The sequence below is a fragment of the Prunus avium genome, chromosome 3, assembly GCF_965620075.1.
Source record: "Prunus avium chromosome 3, drPruAviu1.hap1.1, whole genome shotgun sequence".
NCBI classification, from domain to species: domain Eukaryota; kingdom Viridiplantae; phylum Streptophyta; class Magnoliopsida; order Rosales; family Rosaceae; genus Prunus; species Prunus avium.
The window spans coordinates 18,939,624-18,956,677 of NC_142286.1; the positions used below are offsets into that span (position 1 = coordinate 18,939,624).

At 40.0% G+C, this 17,054-nt stretch overlaps 1 non-coding gene across 1 annotated transcript; it reads left to right on the forward strand.

Moving 5' to 3' along the window:
- Positions 1–8,571: 8,571 nt before the first annotated feature.
- Positions 8,572–8,678, forward strand: LOC148295713 (small nucleolar RNA R71). The gene has a single exon (XR_015834894.1). It is a non-coding gene; the product is annotated as a small nucleolar RNA R71 (small nucleolar RNA).
- Positions 8,679–17,054: the final 8,376 nt, after the last annotated feature.

Here is a 17,054-nt window from a genome sequence, read left to right on the forward strand (position 1 = left end):
ATCCAATCGGTAGAAGTAAGGAATACACCAACCACTCCAATTAGGAAAGAACTGTCGTTGAAATTGAATTGACAAATTTCTCACACCTATTGATTTCGGATCGAGCCCAAAACTTGGGCAACATCATAATATGGTGGGAGGAGTCATTTGGTGTGTTTTGGGTGAAATCCAACTGCTAGAAGTATGGAATACCCCAACCACTCCAATTAGGAACGAACTGCCGTTGAACTTGAATTGTCCAATTTCTCACAGCTATTGATTTCGGATCGAGCCCAAAACTTGGGCAACATCATAATATGGTGTGAGGAGTCATTCGGTGAGTTTTGAGTGAAATCCAATCGCTAGAAGTAAGGAATACACCAACCACTCCAATTAGGAACGAACTGCCGTTGAACTTGAATTGTCCAATTTGAAACATCTATTGATTTCGGATCGAGCCCAAAACTTGGGCAACATCATAATATAGTGGGAGGAGTCATTTGGTGAGTTTTGAGTGAAATCCAATCGCTAGACGTATGGAATACACCAACCACTCCAATTAGGAACGAACTGTCGTTGAAATTGAATTGACCAATTTCTCACAGCTATTGATTTCGGATCGAGCCCAAAACTTGGGCAACATCATAATATGGTGGGAGGAGTCATTTGGTGAGTTTTGAGTGAAATCCAATCGCTAGAAGTATGGAATACACCAACCACTCCAATCGCTAGAAGTATGAAAAACTTGTTGAGCCTATTCCTAACAACTAAAATGAGTTATTAAAAATAGAAACTTCAATTCTCGCAAGTGCACGAACCATTTATAGTATAGCTTATGAAATACGAGGTCGATCCCACGGAGAATGGTAACTTGGTTGCAAGTTAAACTACTTAGAATGATGGAAAAACTGAAAACAAAGAAACAAACTAACTAACAATTGGCAAGGTCTAGGACAGAATCCTAGCACCACACACGCACTCGAATGGGGGGTTTTTGTTGTTTAAATGAAAACAAGAGAATGAAATGGAAGTGCTGGAAGTAAACAATGGCAGCAATGAACAAGTTGTGAAACAATGATTGAGAAGTGTTAGAGCCTTGGAATCTACCACTAGTCTTCCTATCCAAGTTATGAATGCATAGAAATTGACTCAAGCTTCATTAACAATAGATTATCGCATACAAGCCTATGGTATCTAGGTGCAGGATGCATGATTCTCCTAAGGCATGTAATTGTGCATGGTATCTACACAACACGTGATCTCTAATATGCAACCTAAGCATGGTATCTACTTAGAATAAAGCATATAAGAGTCATTAAGTTCCTTGAGAATATGATAATCACACAAGTCCTAGAACATGGTATCTGTCCTAGTCAACCTATGGTTATTAACCCCTTGAATGATTCTTAGGCCATTCATGTGTTGCTTGTGAAAGGAGAGTAGAATTGGTGAATCTAAACCCCTTCCCAACCTGTGCTAGATGCATAAAATCCTAGTTAGCTACTCCAAGAAAACATACATCAAGCACATAATAAGCTGGAGATTAACAACTTGATAATGAAAGCAAGGAAATCAATTAACTATGAAATCATCCATAACATTGAATATGCATGACTAGGGCTTCATCCTAAGCCCTAACAAAATGGATTAGTTAAACATAATTATGAATACAGAAGATAAGAAATACATAGGTAGAATAAAGAGAATAGAAGAACTAGCTGGTGGCAGCAAGGTAGTTTCCAGGACAGCTCCCAGCTCTCCCTCCTCTGCAGCTAGCTCTCTCTCTCTCTTTGTGGTGAATCTGAATGTGTGTATGGAAGTAATGGATGAAGTGAATTGTGTCTGGGATGTGGAATGGAAGTGGTATTTATAGGGAGAAGGAAAGGGGAATTCTGAATTGAATATGACTAATGCATACAACACTTGTATTTAGATAATCAGAATTGGTTGCTGCACTAATAAATCCCACCAGCAGCCATAGGTCATCTTCATGTCAGCATGATCAAGCATCCATCCAGAAACCAATAGCTCATGCCTAGCTCACCATGACCAAGCATCCATCAGCTCATCCTCATGTCAGCATGATGTGTATTTTGATGGGCTCACGGATTGGGTTTGGCTGAATCCAAATATGACTTTAAGATATCCATTTTGAAGTTCAGAATGTCTCTGATCCAACCACACAAGTATTGGCCCAATCCAAGCTCGGATGAAGAAGATAAGTCCGAAATGAACTTCTAACTCAATATCCAGTTTTTGCACGTTTTGCACCATTTTGCTTCAAAAGCAATCTCTTGCTGCCTTCAACCTATAGAACACACAAACATAGGTAAGTGACTTGAAATAAAGAGAAACTAAACAAAATTACTAAGTAACGAAGGCATGCAAATGTGTGAAATTATGAACTTATCAAATACCCCCAAACTTAGACTTTGCTAGTCCTCGAGCAAACAAAATAAAACTACAACTTAGAAAACAGAAAATAAGCAGCTAGCCTTCCAAACAATATCCTCAAAGAATCATCAAAGTATATGGTTCCAAAGAAACACAACAATCACAATCTAAGTTCCACACATGATTCAAGAGTGTGCAAAGCTTACAATGACATCCTTAAGTGTAGTGTGTGAATGCCAAATCAGAACAACACCTGCAACTCAAATAAGTACATGCGCACACACTTAAAGCACAATCAAGAATTTCGAGCCCCATAAGCTCATTATGAAATCAGCTCTCCACAGTAATACCACACATTACCAAGGATCAAAAGGACTTTACAAGGGTTGTAATGAGGCTTAGGGTAGTGGTTGAATGAAAGAGGAGACATGGAGATATAACAACATTTTGAGCACAACTAAAGCATAGGTAAAAGCATGAGAGATTACTGAACTTTGTAACAAGCAAGGAACACATACATGAGCAGATTTTCAACATAATTTCAGCACCTTCAAATGTGTTATTTGGCCTAATTTTGTGGCTCTTTACCCTAGATCACCATGATCTTTCCTTATAACACCCTAGGGCCGTGACTACATTGGTCACACTTCATTACCTCTTTTGATTAGTTAACAATACCCCAAAACTTATTTCTTTTCAACACTTGGGTTACAGCACTAATGACTCAGTTTTGCTCCAAAAACCTTGCAATCTTTATGACTCTCCTTTAAAGATAGCTTTAATTGCTCAAAGAATAGGTAAAGATAAGAAACAGAGATTTATTATGGTAGAAATGGTTTACACAAAGAAAGGCTTAACGTAGGCTCAAATGGATTGACTAGGGATGAATACATGTAGAGGGATGGTTAGAAAGGCTCAAATGATTTAAACATGGCCTAAATCACTTCCTAAGCATTGTATGGCAACAGAATGTCTCAAGAGATATTCAAATAAGTTCTAGAGCATGAAACCAAGATCATGAAATAAGCAGAATTGCATAACATCTCCAAGTAGCAAGAAATTGGACTAACTTGGCAAAGTGCTCAATAAGTGCAAGGATGGCATGCAAGACAAAGTTCACTCAGAATCACACATAGGCCTTAAACAATGACTATCAATTTCTGAAAAAACCATATTAGTATTAAATCCAAGTCTTATCATAGGTGTTTGGAAGGATAACGAAACAACACACAAAATCCTGCGTTATTAGACACTAGACACACTTAAAAATTTTAAAATTTGACAATAAAACAACATAACTGAATCCTTCCCCCCAAACTTAAATGAAACATTGTCCTCAATGTTTAGAGTATAAGAACAAGCAATGCCTCATAAATGAAAGGAAAGAAGATAAGGAAAAGACATAACCAAATGTTAGAGTTCAGAAAACAACTCCCCTTTGAAGCGATTAGGACGCAAGCAAGCTCCTTGCACGTTCTATCTTCTCCTCATCACCTTGGGTTGCCTCCCAAGAAGCGCTAAGTTTTATGTCTTCAGCCGGACGTCCAAACTTTGGTGAGCTTCAAGAGAGTGGTGGAGGCTCCTTGAGTGCTTGAGACTCAATATTGGCATCAAAGTTGGCATCAAAGTAAGGTTTCAACCGATGTCCGTTCACCTTGAAGGTGCTGCCATCCTTAATATTTTGAATCTCCACTGCGCCATGATCAAACACATTAGTAATAACAAAAGGGCCAATCCACCGAGAACGAAGCTTACCTGGGAAGAGCTTAAGGCGTGAATTGAATAAGAGAACCTTCTGCCCTTCCTCAAACGTCTTCCTAAGAATCTTCTTGTCATGATACTGCTTTATTTTCTCCTTATAAAGCTTAGCGTTCTCATACGCCTCATGTCGCAACTCCTCCAACTCATTGAGTTGAAGCCTCCTCTTTTCACCAGCAGCTTTCATGTCAAAATTGAATGCCTTGATCGCCCAATAAGCCCTGTGCTCAAGCTCCACTGGTAAGTGACAAGGTTTACCAAAAACAAGTCTATATGGAGACATACCTATGGGGGTCTTATAAGCTGTCCTATAAGCCCACAATGCATCCTCCAAACGCATGTACCAATCCTTCCTTGTGGTGTTCACTGTCTTCTCAAGTATGTGCTTAATCTCCCTATTGCTTATCTCAACCTGCCCACTAGTTTGAGGATGGTAGGGTGTTGCCACCTTATGCTTGATTCCATACTTCTTCAAGAGTGCTGCAAAAGCTTGGTTAACAAAATGGGAGCCACCATCACTAATGATTGCTCTTGGTGTGCCAAACCTTGTAAAAATATTTCCTCTGAGAAAACTGATCACAATCTTAGCATCATTAGTTCTAGTGGCAATGGCTTCCACCCATTTGGAAACATAATCGACAGCAACTAATATATATTCAAATCCATAAGAAGTAGGAAAAGGGCCCATGAAATCAATTCCCCAAACATCAAATATATCAATGACTAAGATATTAGTGAGAGGCATCTGATTTCTAGCATGCAAATTACCCATCCGTTGGCATCTATCACATGAAGCACAAAATGTATAAGCATCCTTAAAAAGGGTAGGCCAAAAGAAACCTGATTGTAGCACTTTGTTGGCAGTCTTCTTTGCTCCAAAATGGCCTCCGCATGCATGGGAGTGACAAAACTCTAGAATGCTCTTAAAATCACCTTCAGGCACACACCTTCGAATTACTTGGTCCGGACAATGCTTGAATAGGTATGGATCATCCCAAAAGTAGTATCTTGCTTGTTTCCTAAGCTTGTCACGTTGGAATGTAGATAACCCTGTAGGGAGTTCGTTAGTGCATAAGTAGTTAACAATATCAGCAAACCAAGGCAATGGATTAAGAGAATTCAAAGCACAAATAGAGAAGAGTTGCTCATCAGGGAAGCTTTCACGCAATGGCAGTGAATCCTCCTCTTCATTAGATACATGCACCAATCTACTCAAGTGATCAGCCACCACATTCTCACTTCCTTTCTTATCTTTTATCTCCAAGTCAAACTCTTGCAACAAGAGGATCCATCTAATGAGGCGTGGCTTGGCATCCTTTTTAGCTAACAAGTATTTCAATGCTGCATGATCAGTGTAAACAATGACCTTGTTAGTAATCAAATAAGATCTGAACTTCTCTAAAGCAAATATGACAGCTAATAACTCCTTCTCTGTGGTGGAATAGTTGAGTTGGGCATCGTTGAGGGTTCTACTAGCATAGTAGATGGCATGTGGCTTCTTATCAACTCGCTGCCCCAAAACAGCTCCAACAGCATAATCTGAGGCGTCACACATCAGTTCAAAAGGCAAGCTCCAATCCGGTGGCATAATGATTGGGGCAGTTGTGAGCATCATTTTCAAAGCATTGAAAGCATTCTCACAGTTTTGATCAAACACAAAATCCATGTCCTTGGCAAGGAGATTGCACAAAGGCCTTGCAATCTTAGAAAAATCTTTAATGAAACGCCTATAGAAACCTGCATGGCCAAGGAAAGAACGTACTTCTTTGACAGAAGTAGGTGAGGGCATAGAAGCAATCAAATCAATCTTAGCTTTATCTACCTCAATTCCATTACTAGAGATGACATGACCAAGAACTATGCCTTGGTTAACCATAAAATGACATTTTTCCCAATTAAGCACAAGGTTATTTTGTTCACATCTAGCCAACACCTTAGATAAGTTATGCAAACATTGATCAAAAGAATCACCAAAAGACAGAGAAGTCATCCATGAATACCTCAATAAACCTTTCTACCATGTCGGAGAAAATGCTCATCATGCACCTTTGGAAAGTGGCTGGGGCGTTGCAAAGACCAAAGGGCATCCTCCTATAAGCAAAAGTACCAAAGGGACATGTGAAGGTTGTCTTCTCTTGATCTTCTGGGGCTATGGCGATTTGGTTGTAACCTGAATATCCATCAAGGAAGCAATAGTGGCTATGGACAACTTGTATTGGGCTCACCCATTTACTGTCAGAAATAGGGTAAATAATACCAACATCTAAAAGCTTCATTACTTCTTTCCTTACCACCTCCTTCATGTTTGGATTGAGACGTCTTTGGGCATCCCTCTTAGGCACTGCATTGTCCTCCAATAGTATCCTATGCATGCACGATGTTGGGCTTATGCCTTTGATATCTGCAATGCTCCATCCAATCACAGTTTTGTGCTCTTTTAGAACCCTCAAAAGCTTCTTCTCATCATTTGGTTCGAGGTGTGAGGCAATGATAACAGGTAGAGTCTCACTCTCACCTAAATAAGCATATTTAAGGTGTGTTGGCAATTGCTTTAATTCCAACTCCGGTGCCTGCACAATAGAAGGTAAAACCTTATTAGTAGGTGCGGGTAAAGATTCAAATTGGTTTGCATACCTCTTTCCCACTTCTATGTAGCTATCCATGCTGCAAACAAGCTCAAGAAGTAAAGGAGAGATCACAGCCTCTAATCTGTCCACTTCTTCTTTCCTTATGCTTTGTGTGATGCATGCTTCAATAGGCTCCAAATAACTCATTGGCAGTGCTTCTTTCACCATATTATCAATTGCATCAAGCTGGAAAACTTCATGCTCATCACTTGGAAACTTGGAGGCTTCAAACACTTTGAATGCTATTGTCTCATCAAACACGTTCATAGTCAATGTACCCTTCTTCACATCAATAATTGCACCGGCAGTTGCCATGAATGGACGACCAAGAATGAGTGGTAACTGATTGTCATGAATTGGTGCTTCTTCCATTTCCAACACCAAGAAATCAGCTGGCAAAATCAGCTCTTCTACTTTCACCAAAACATCTTCTAGAATGCCCCTAGGGTACCTGATAGTTCTATCTGCCAATTGAATGCTCACAGATGTGGCTTGCAACTCACCAAGGTTAAGTTTCTCATAAACATGATATGGCATAAGGTTAATGGATGCACCAAGATCAAGCAAAGCTTTTTGAAACTTAAAATCACCAACTATACAAGGTATAGAAAATGAACCTGGATCCTTTAGCTTTGGAGGTAGCTTTCTTTGTAAGACTGCACTAACCTCTTCACTTAATGCAACCTGTTCATGCTCTTTGAATCTCCTCTTGTTAGTGCATAGATCCTTCAAAAATTTTGCATATTTTGGAATCTGAGCAATGGCATTGAGCAATGGGATGTTGATTTGCACTTTCTTGAATATTTCCATTATCTCATCCAAGCCTTGATCTTTCTTTGACTTTGATAACCTGCTGGGAAAGGGTGCAATAGGCCTAAAAGCATTAGATGAAATTGGAACTTGATTAGCATTAGATGATACCTTAGGGCCTGTGCTCTTTCCAAGAGAATTGAGGGGCTGTTTGGTGGAACCTGTGGGCTGCCCTTGTGGTGGCTGAATGATCTCCACGTTTTCTCCATCTTCTTGCTCTTCATTGGCATCTCCAACCTTATTATCAACTTGTTTACCACTTCTCAAGATGTGCACTGCTTTAACTTGCTCATGATGCCTTGGATTCACCTCCGTTTGGCTTGGAAAAGTTCCGGATGCTCTATTGCTCATGGAGGATGCAATCTGCCCAACTTGCACTTCTAGTTTGTTCACTGCATTTTGAAGATTCTGATTGGTTTGCATCTGTTGCCCCATGAACTTCTTGAACATGTCTTGCAATTCTCCCATTTGATCACCCCTTTGCTCTTGTACTTGTTGGGGAGCTTGCTGGAATTGCCTTTGTTGTATTTGAAATCCTGGGGGAGGTCCTTGAGATTGTTGCACATTTGAATTATTGCTCCACCTGAAATTAGGATGATTTCTCCACCCCGGATTGTATGTGTTTGAGTAAGGATCATTCTGAGGATTCCTTCCTTGAAGGGCATTTGCTTGCTCTAGCATGTGCTTTGCAAAAGATTGGTCTTGAACTTCCTCTTTGCTTCCTAGAGGGCCAGTCACTGCCTGTTGAAGCAAAGAACACATAACATCAAGTTTTGCATTAATCTCATTATTAGTACTTACCTCAGAGACCACAGCTTTCATAGGAGCTCCTCTTCCTTTATTGTAGCTCCATTGTTGAGAGTTGGTACTCAAAGATTCAAAGAGAGTAAAAGCCTCATCTGCTGTTTTGTTCATCAGTCCTTCTCCACTTGTTGCATCTACCATCATCCTTTCGGAATCAAGCAAACCTTCATAGAAAGATTGCATTTGCATCCAACTCTCTATATTGTGGTGTGGGCAAGAACTCATCATCTCCTTGTACCTCTCCCAGCATTCATGAAAAGCTTCTCCTTCTCTTTGTGTGAAACCAAGAATTTCCTTTCTAATCTTGTTAGTCTTTTGAGCTGGAAAGAATTTCTGCAAAAACTTATTAGAAAGCTCATCCCAAGTACGAATTGAAGCATTAGGCAAAGAGTATAACCATGACTTAGCCTTATCTTTTAAACTGAATGGGAATAGCCTCATCTTAATCTGCTCATCATCAAGTCCTTGAATTTTGATTGTAGCACATATTTCAAAGAATTGCTTAACATGCATGTAAGGATCCTCAGTGGTATTACCATAATAAGTTGGAAGAAGATGAATCATACCACTTCTAAGCTCAAACCTGTCAATTGTGAGTTGAGGATAGACGATGCACGAAGGTTGATCAGTGACTTTGGGGATGGAAAATTCACGCAGGGGTTTCCTAGGTTGGACAACAAGCGCACCACCTCCTTCATCATTATTGTTGTTGTTTGGAATCTCTGCCATCTTGCTTGAACCTTCAGATTCGTAGCTCTCAGATTCAGCACTTAAAGAACTATAATTCCTCCTCAAACCAACACGTACAGCAAAAGTTCCTGGTGAAATTGGCTCAGAATCAGATTCGGACATATATGCACACACAAGAAACCAATTAGTGCCTTCAAATGGAGATAACAACTAAAAAGAAAAACAGAATACAGAAATAAAAACCAACGAAAACAAAAACAAAAACACTCAAAGTAATCTAACTATAGCACCATCGTTACCGGTTCCCCGGCAACGGCGCCAAAAACTTGTTGAGCCTATTCCTAACAACTAAAATGAGTTATTAAAAATAGAAACTTCAATTCTCGCAAGTGCACGAACCATTTATAGTATAGCTTATGAAATACGAGGTCGATCCCACGGAGAATGGTAACTTGGTTGCAAGTTAAACTACTTAGAATGATGGAAAAACTGAAAACAAAGAAACAAACTAACTAACAATTGGCAAGGTCTAGGACAGAATCCTAGCACCACACACGCACTCGAATGGGGGGTTTTTGTTGTTTAAATGAAAACAAGAGAATGAAATGGAAGTGCTGGAAGTAAACAATGGCAGCAATGAACAAGTTGTGAAACAATGATTGAGAAGTGTTAGAGCCTTGGAATCTACCACTAGTCTTCCTATCCAAGTTATGAATGCATAGAAATTGACTCAAGCTTCATTAACAATAGATTATCGCATACAAGCCTATGGTATCTAGGTGCAGGATGCATGATTCTCCTAAGGCATGTAATTGTGCATGGTATCTACACAACACGTGATCTCTAATATGCAACCTAAGCATGGTATCTACTTAGAATAAAGCATATAAGAGTCATTAAGTTCCTTGAGAATATGATAATCACACAAGTCCTAGAACATGGTATCTGTCCTAGTCAACCTATGGTTATTAACCCCTTGAATGATTCTTAGGCCATTCATGTGTTGCTTGTGAAAGGAGAGTAGAATTGGTGAATCTAAACCCCTTCCCAACCTGTGCTAGATGCATAAAATCCTAGTTAGCTACTCCAAGAAAACATACATCAAGCACATAATAAGCTGGAGATTAACAACTTGATAATGAAAGCAAGGAAATCAATTAACTATGAAATCATCCATAACATTGAATATTCATGACTAGGGCTTCATCCTAAGCCCTAACAAAATGGATTAGTTAAACATAATTATGAATACAGAAGATAAGAAATACATAGGTAGAATAAAGAGAATAGAAGAACTAGCTGGTGGCAGCAAGGTAGTTTCCAGGACAGCTCCCAGCTCTCCCTCCTCTGCAGCTAGCTCTCTCTCTCTCTTTGTGGTGAATCTGAATGTGTGTATGGAAGTAATGGATGAAGTGAATTGTGTCTGGGATGTGGAATGGAAGTGGTATTTATAGGGAGAAGGAAAGGGGAATTCTGAATTGAATATGACTAATGCATACAACACTTGTATTTAGATAATCAGAATTGGTTGCTGCACTAATAAATCCCACCAGCAGCCATAGGTCATCTTCATGTCAGCATGATCAAGCATCCATCCAGAAACCAATAGCTCATGCCTAGCTCACCATGACCAAGCATCCATCAGCTCATCCTCATGTCAGCATGATGTGTATTTTGATGGGCTCACGGATTGGGTTTGGCTGAATCCAAATATGACTTTAAGATATCCATTTTGAAGTTCAGAATGTCTCTGATCCAACCACACAAGTATTGGCCCAATCCAAGCTCGGATGAAGAAGATAAGTCCGAAATGAACTTCTAACTCAATATCCAGTTTTTGCACGTTTTGCACCATTTTGCTTCAAAAGCAATCTCTTGCTGCCTTCAACCTATAGAACACACAAACATAGGTAAGTGACTTGAAATAAAGAGAAACTAAACAAAATTACTAAGTAACGAAGGCATGCAAATGTGTGAAATTATGAACTTATCAAATACCCCCAAACTTAGACTTTGCTAGTCCTCGAGCAAACAAAATAAAACTACAACTTAGAAAACAGAAAATAAGCAGCTAGCCTTCCAAACAATATCCTCAAAGAATCATCAAAGTATATGGTTCCAAAGAAACACAACAATCACAATCTAAGTTCCACACATGATTCAAGAGTGTGCAAAGCTTACAATGACATCCTTAAGTGTAGTGTGTGAATGCCAAATCAGAACAACACCTGCAACTCAAATAAGTACATGCGCACACACTTAAAGCACAATCAAGAATTTCGAGCCCCATAAGCTCATTATGAAATCAGCTCTCCACAGTAATACCACACATTACCAAGGATCAAAAGGACTTTACAAGGGTTGTAATGAGGCTTAGGGTAGTGGTTGAATGAAAGAGGAGACATGGAGATATAACAACATTTTGAGCACAACTAAAGCATAGGTAAAAGCATGAGAGATTACTGAACTTTGTAACAAGCAAGGAACACATACATGAGCAGATTTTCAACATAATTTCAGCACCTTCAAATGTGTTATTTGGCCTAATTTTGTGGCTCTTTACCCTAGATCACCATGATCTTTCCTTATAACACCCTAGGGCCGTGACTACATTGGTCACACTTCATTACCTCTTTTGATTAGTTAACAATACCCCAAAACTTATTTCTTTTCAACACTTGGGTTACAGCACTAATGACTCAGTTTTGCTCCAAAAACCTTGCAATCTTTATGACTCTCCTTTAAAGATAGCTTTAATTGCTCAAAGAATAGGTAAAGATAAGAAACAGAGATTTATTATGGTAGAAATGGTTTACACAAAGAAAGGCTTAACGTAGGCTCAAATGGATTGACTAGGGATGAATACATGTAGAGGGATGGTTAGAAAGGCTCAAACGATTTAAACATGGCCTAAATCACTTCCTAAGCATTGTATGGCAACAGAATGTCTCAAGAGATATTCAAATAAGTTCTAGAGCATGAAACCAAGATCATGAAATAAGCAGAATTGCATAACATCTCCAAGTAGCAAGAAATTGGACTAACTTGGCAAAGTGCTCAATAAGTGCAAGGATGGCATGCAAGACAAAGTTCACTCAGAATCACACATAGGCCTTAAACAATGACTATCAATTTCTGAAAAAACCATATTAGTATTAAATCCAATTTCTCACACCTATTGATTTCGGATCGAGCCCAAAACTTGGGCAACATCATAATATGGTGGGAGGAGTCATTTGGTGAGTTTTGAATGAAATCCAATCGCTAGAAGTATGGAATACACCAACCACACCAATTAGGGACGTACTGCCGTTGAACTTGAATTGTCCAATTTGGAATACCTATTGATTTCGTATCGAGCCCAAAACTTGGGCAACATCATAATATGGTGGGAGGAGTCATTTGGTGAGTTTTGAGTGAAATCCAATCGCTAGAAGTACGGAATACACCAACCACTCCAATTAGGAAAGAACTGTCGTTGAAATTGAATTGACCAATTTCTCACACCTATTGATTTCGGATCGACCCCAAAACTTGGGCAACATCATAATATGGTGGGAGGAGTCATTTGGTGAGTTTTGAGTGAAATCCAATTGCTAGAAGTATGGAATACCCCAACCACTCCAATTAGGAACGAACTGCCGTTGAACTTGAATTGTCCAATTTCTCACACCTATTGATTTCGGATCGAGCCCAAAACATGGGCAACATCATAATATGGTGGGAGGAGTCATTTGGTGAGTTTTGAGAGAAATCCAATCGCTAGAAGTATGGAATACTCCAACCACTCCAATTAGGAAAGAACTGTCGTTGAAATTGAATGGACCAATTTCTCACACCTGTTGAATTCGGATCGAGCCCAAAACTTGGGCAACATCATAATATGGTGGGAGGAGTCATTCGGTGAGTTTTGAGTGAAATCCAATCGCTAGAAGTATGGAATACACCAACCACTCCAAATAGGAAAGAACTGTCGATGAAATTGAATTGACCAATTTCTCACACCTATCGAATTCGGATCGAGCCCAAAACTTGGGCAACATCATAATATGGTGGGAGGAGTCATTTGGTGAGTTTTGAGGGAAATCCAATCGCTAGAAGTATGGAATACACCAACCACTCCAATTAGGAACGAACTGCCGTTGAAATTGAATTATCCAATTTCTCACACGTATTGATTTCTGATCGAGCCCAAAACTTGGGCAACATCATAATATGGTGGGAGGAGTCATTTGGTGAGTTTTGAGAGAAATCCAATCGCTAGAAATATGGAATACACCAACCACTCCAATTAGGAAAGAACTGTCTTTGAAATTGAATTGACCAATTTCTCACACCTGTTGAATTCGGATCGAGCCCAAAACTTGGGCAACATCATAATATGGTGGGAGGAGTCATTTGGTGAGTTTTGAGTGAAATCCAATCGCTAGAAGTATGGAATACACCAACCACTCCAATTAGGAAAGAACTGTCGTTGAAATTGAATTGACCAATTTCTCACACCTATCGAATTCGGATCGAGCCCAAAACTTTGGCAACGTCATAATATGGTGGGAGGAGTCATTTGGTGAGTTTTGAGGGAAATCCGATCGCTAGAAGTATGGAATACACCAACCACTCCAATTAGGAACGAACTGCCGTTGAAATTGAATTATCCAATTTCTCACACGTATTGATTTCTGATCGAGCCCAAAACTTGGGCAACATCATAATATGGTGGGAGGAGTCATTTGTTGAGTTTTGAGTGAAATCCAATCGCTAGAAGTATGGAATACACCAACCACTCCAGTTAGGAACGAACTGCCGTTGAACTTGAATTGTCCAATTTGGAACACCCATTGATTTCGGATCGAGCCCAAAACTTGTGCAACATCATAATATGGTGGGAGGAGTCATTTGTTGAGTTTTGAGTGAAATCCAATCGCTAGAAGTATGGAATACACCAACCACTCCAGTTAGGAACGAACTGCCGTTGAACTTGAATTGTCCAATTTGGAACACCCATTGATTTCGGATCGAGCCCAAAACTTGGGCAACATCATAATATGGTGGGAGGAGTCATTTGGTGAGTTTTGAGTGAAATCCAATCGCTAGAAGTATGGAATACACCAACCACTCCAATTAGGAACGAATTGCCGTTGAACTTGAATTGTCCAATTTGGAACACCTTTTGATTTCGGATTGAGCCCAAAACTTGGGCAACGTCATTATATGGTGGGAGGAGTCATTTGGTGAGTTTTGAGTAAAATCCAATCGCTAGAAGTATGGAATACACCAACCACTCCAATTAGGAACGAACTGCCGTTGAACTTGAATTGTCCAATTTGGAAGACCTATTGATTTCGGATCGAGCCCAAAACTTGGGCAACATCATAATATGGTGGAAGGAGTCATTTGGAGTGTTTTGCGTGAAATCCAATCGGTAGAAGTATGGAATACACCAACCACTCCAATTAGGAATGAAGTGTCGTTGAAATTGAATTGACAAATTTCTCACACCTGTTGAATTTGGATCGAGCCCAAAACTTGGGCAAAATCATAATATGGTGGGAGGAAGTATGGAATACACCAACCGCTCCGATTAGGAACGGACTGCCGTTGAACTTGAATTGTCCAATTTCTCACACCTATTGATTTCGGATCGAGCCCAAAACTTGGGCAACATCATAATATGGTGGGAGGAGTCATTTGGTGAGTTTTGAGTGAAATCCAATCGCTAGAAGTATGGAAGACACCAACCACTCCAGTAAGGAACGAACTGCCGTTGAACTTCAATTGTCCAATTTCTCACACCTATTGATTTCGGATCGGGCCCAAAACTTGGGCAACATCATAATATGGTGGGAGCAGTCATTTGGTGAGTTTTGAGTGAAATCCAATCGCTAGAAGGATGGAATACACCAACCACTCCAATTAGGAAAGAACTGTCGTTGAAATTGAATTGACCAATTTCTCACACCTATCGAATTCGGATCGAGCCCAAAACTTGGGCAACATCATAATATGGTGGGAGGAGTCATTTGGTGAGTTTTGAGGGAAATCAAATCGCTAGACGTATGGAATACACCAACCGCTCCAATTAGGAACGAACTGCCGTTGAACTTGAATTGTCCAATTTCTCACACCTATTGATTTCGGATCGAGCCAAAAGCTTGGGCAACATCATACCATGGTGGGAGGAGTCATTTTGGTGAGTTTTAAGTGAAATCCAATCGCTAGAAGTATGGAATACACCAACCACTCCAATTAGGAACGAACTGCCGTTGAACTTGAATTGTCCAATTTGGAACACCTATTGATTTCGGATCGAGCCCAAAACTTGGGCAACATCATAATATGGTGGGAGGAGTCATTTGGTGAGTTTTGAGTGAAATCTAATCGCCAGAAGTATGGAATACAACAACTACTCCAATTAGGAACGAAATGCCGTTGAACTTGAATTGTCCAATTTGGAACACCTATTGATTTCGGATCGAGCCCAAAACTTGGGCAACATCATAATATGGTGGGAGGAGTCATTTGTTGAGTTTTGAGTGAAATCCAATCGCTAGAAGTATGGAAGACACCAACCACTCCAATTAGGAACGAACTGCTGTTGAACTTGAATTGTCCAATTTCTCACACCTATTGATTTCGGATCGAGCCCAAAACATGGGCAACATCATAATATGGTGGTAGGACTCATTTGGTGAGTTTTGAGTGAAATCCAATCGCTAGAAGTATGGAATACACCAACCACTCCATTAGGAACGAACTGCCGTTGAACTTGAATTGTCCAATTTGGAACACCTATTGATTTCGGATCGAGCCCAAAACTTGGGCAACACCATATGGTGGGAGGAGTCATTTGGTGAGTTTTGAGTGAAATCCAATCGCTAGAAGTATGGAATACACCAACCACTCCAATTAGGAACGAACTGCCGTTGAACTTGAATTGTCCAATTTGGAACACCTATTGATTTCGGATTGAGCCAAAAGCTTGGGCAACATCATAATATGGTGGGAGGAGTCATTTGGTGAGTTTTGAGTGAAATCCAATCGCTAGAAGTATGGAATACACCAACCACCCCAATTAGGAACGAACTGCCGTTGAACTTGTATTGTCCAATTTCTCACACCTATTGATTTCGGATCGAGCCCAAAACTTGGGCAACACCATATGGTGGGAGGAGTCATTTGGTGAGTTTTGAGTGAAATCCAATCGCTAGAAGTATGGAATACACCAACCACTCCAATTAGGAACGAACTGCCGTTGAACTTGAATTGTCCAATTTGGAACACCTATTGATTTCGGATTGAGCCAAAAGCTTGGGCAACATCATAATATGGTGGGAGGAGTCATTTGGTGAGTTTTGAGTGAAATCCAATCGCTAGAAGTATGGAATACACCAACCACTCCAATTAGGAACGAACTGCCGTTGAACTTGAATTGTCCAATTTCGAACACCTCTTGATTTCGTATCGAGCCCAAAACTTGGGCAACATCATAATATGGTGGGAGGAGTCATGTGGTGAGTTTTTAGTGAAATCCAATCGCTAGAAGTAAGTAATACACCAAGCACTCCAATTAGGAACGAACTGCCGTTGAACTTGAATTGTCCAATTTGGAACACCTATTGATTTCGGATCGAGCCCAAAACTTTGGCAACATCATAATATGGTTGGAGGAGTCATTTGGTGAGTTTTGAGTGAAATCCAATCGCTAGAAGTATGGAATACACCAACCACTCCAATTAGGAACGAACTGCCGTTGAAGTTGAATTGTCCAATATGGAACACCTATTGATATCGGATCGAGCCCAAAACTTGGGCAACATCATAATATGGTGGGAGGAGTCATTTGGTTAGTATTGAGTGAAATCCAATCGCTAGAAGTATCGAATACACCAACCACTCCAATTAGGAACGAACTGCCGTTGAACTTGAATTGTCCAATTTCTTACACCTATTGATTTCGGATCGAGCCCCAAACTTGGGCAACATCATAATATG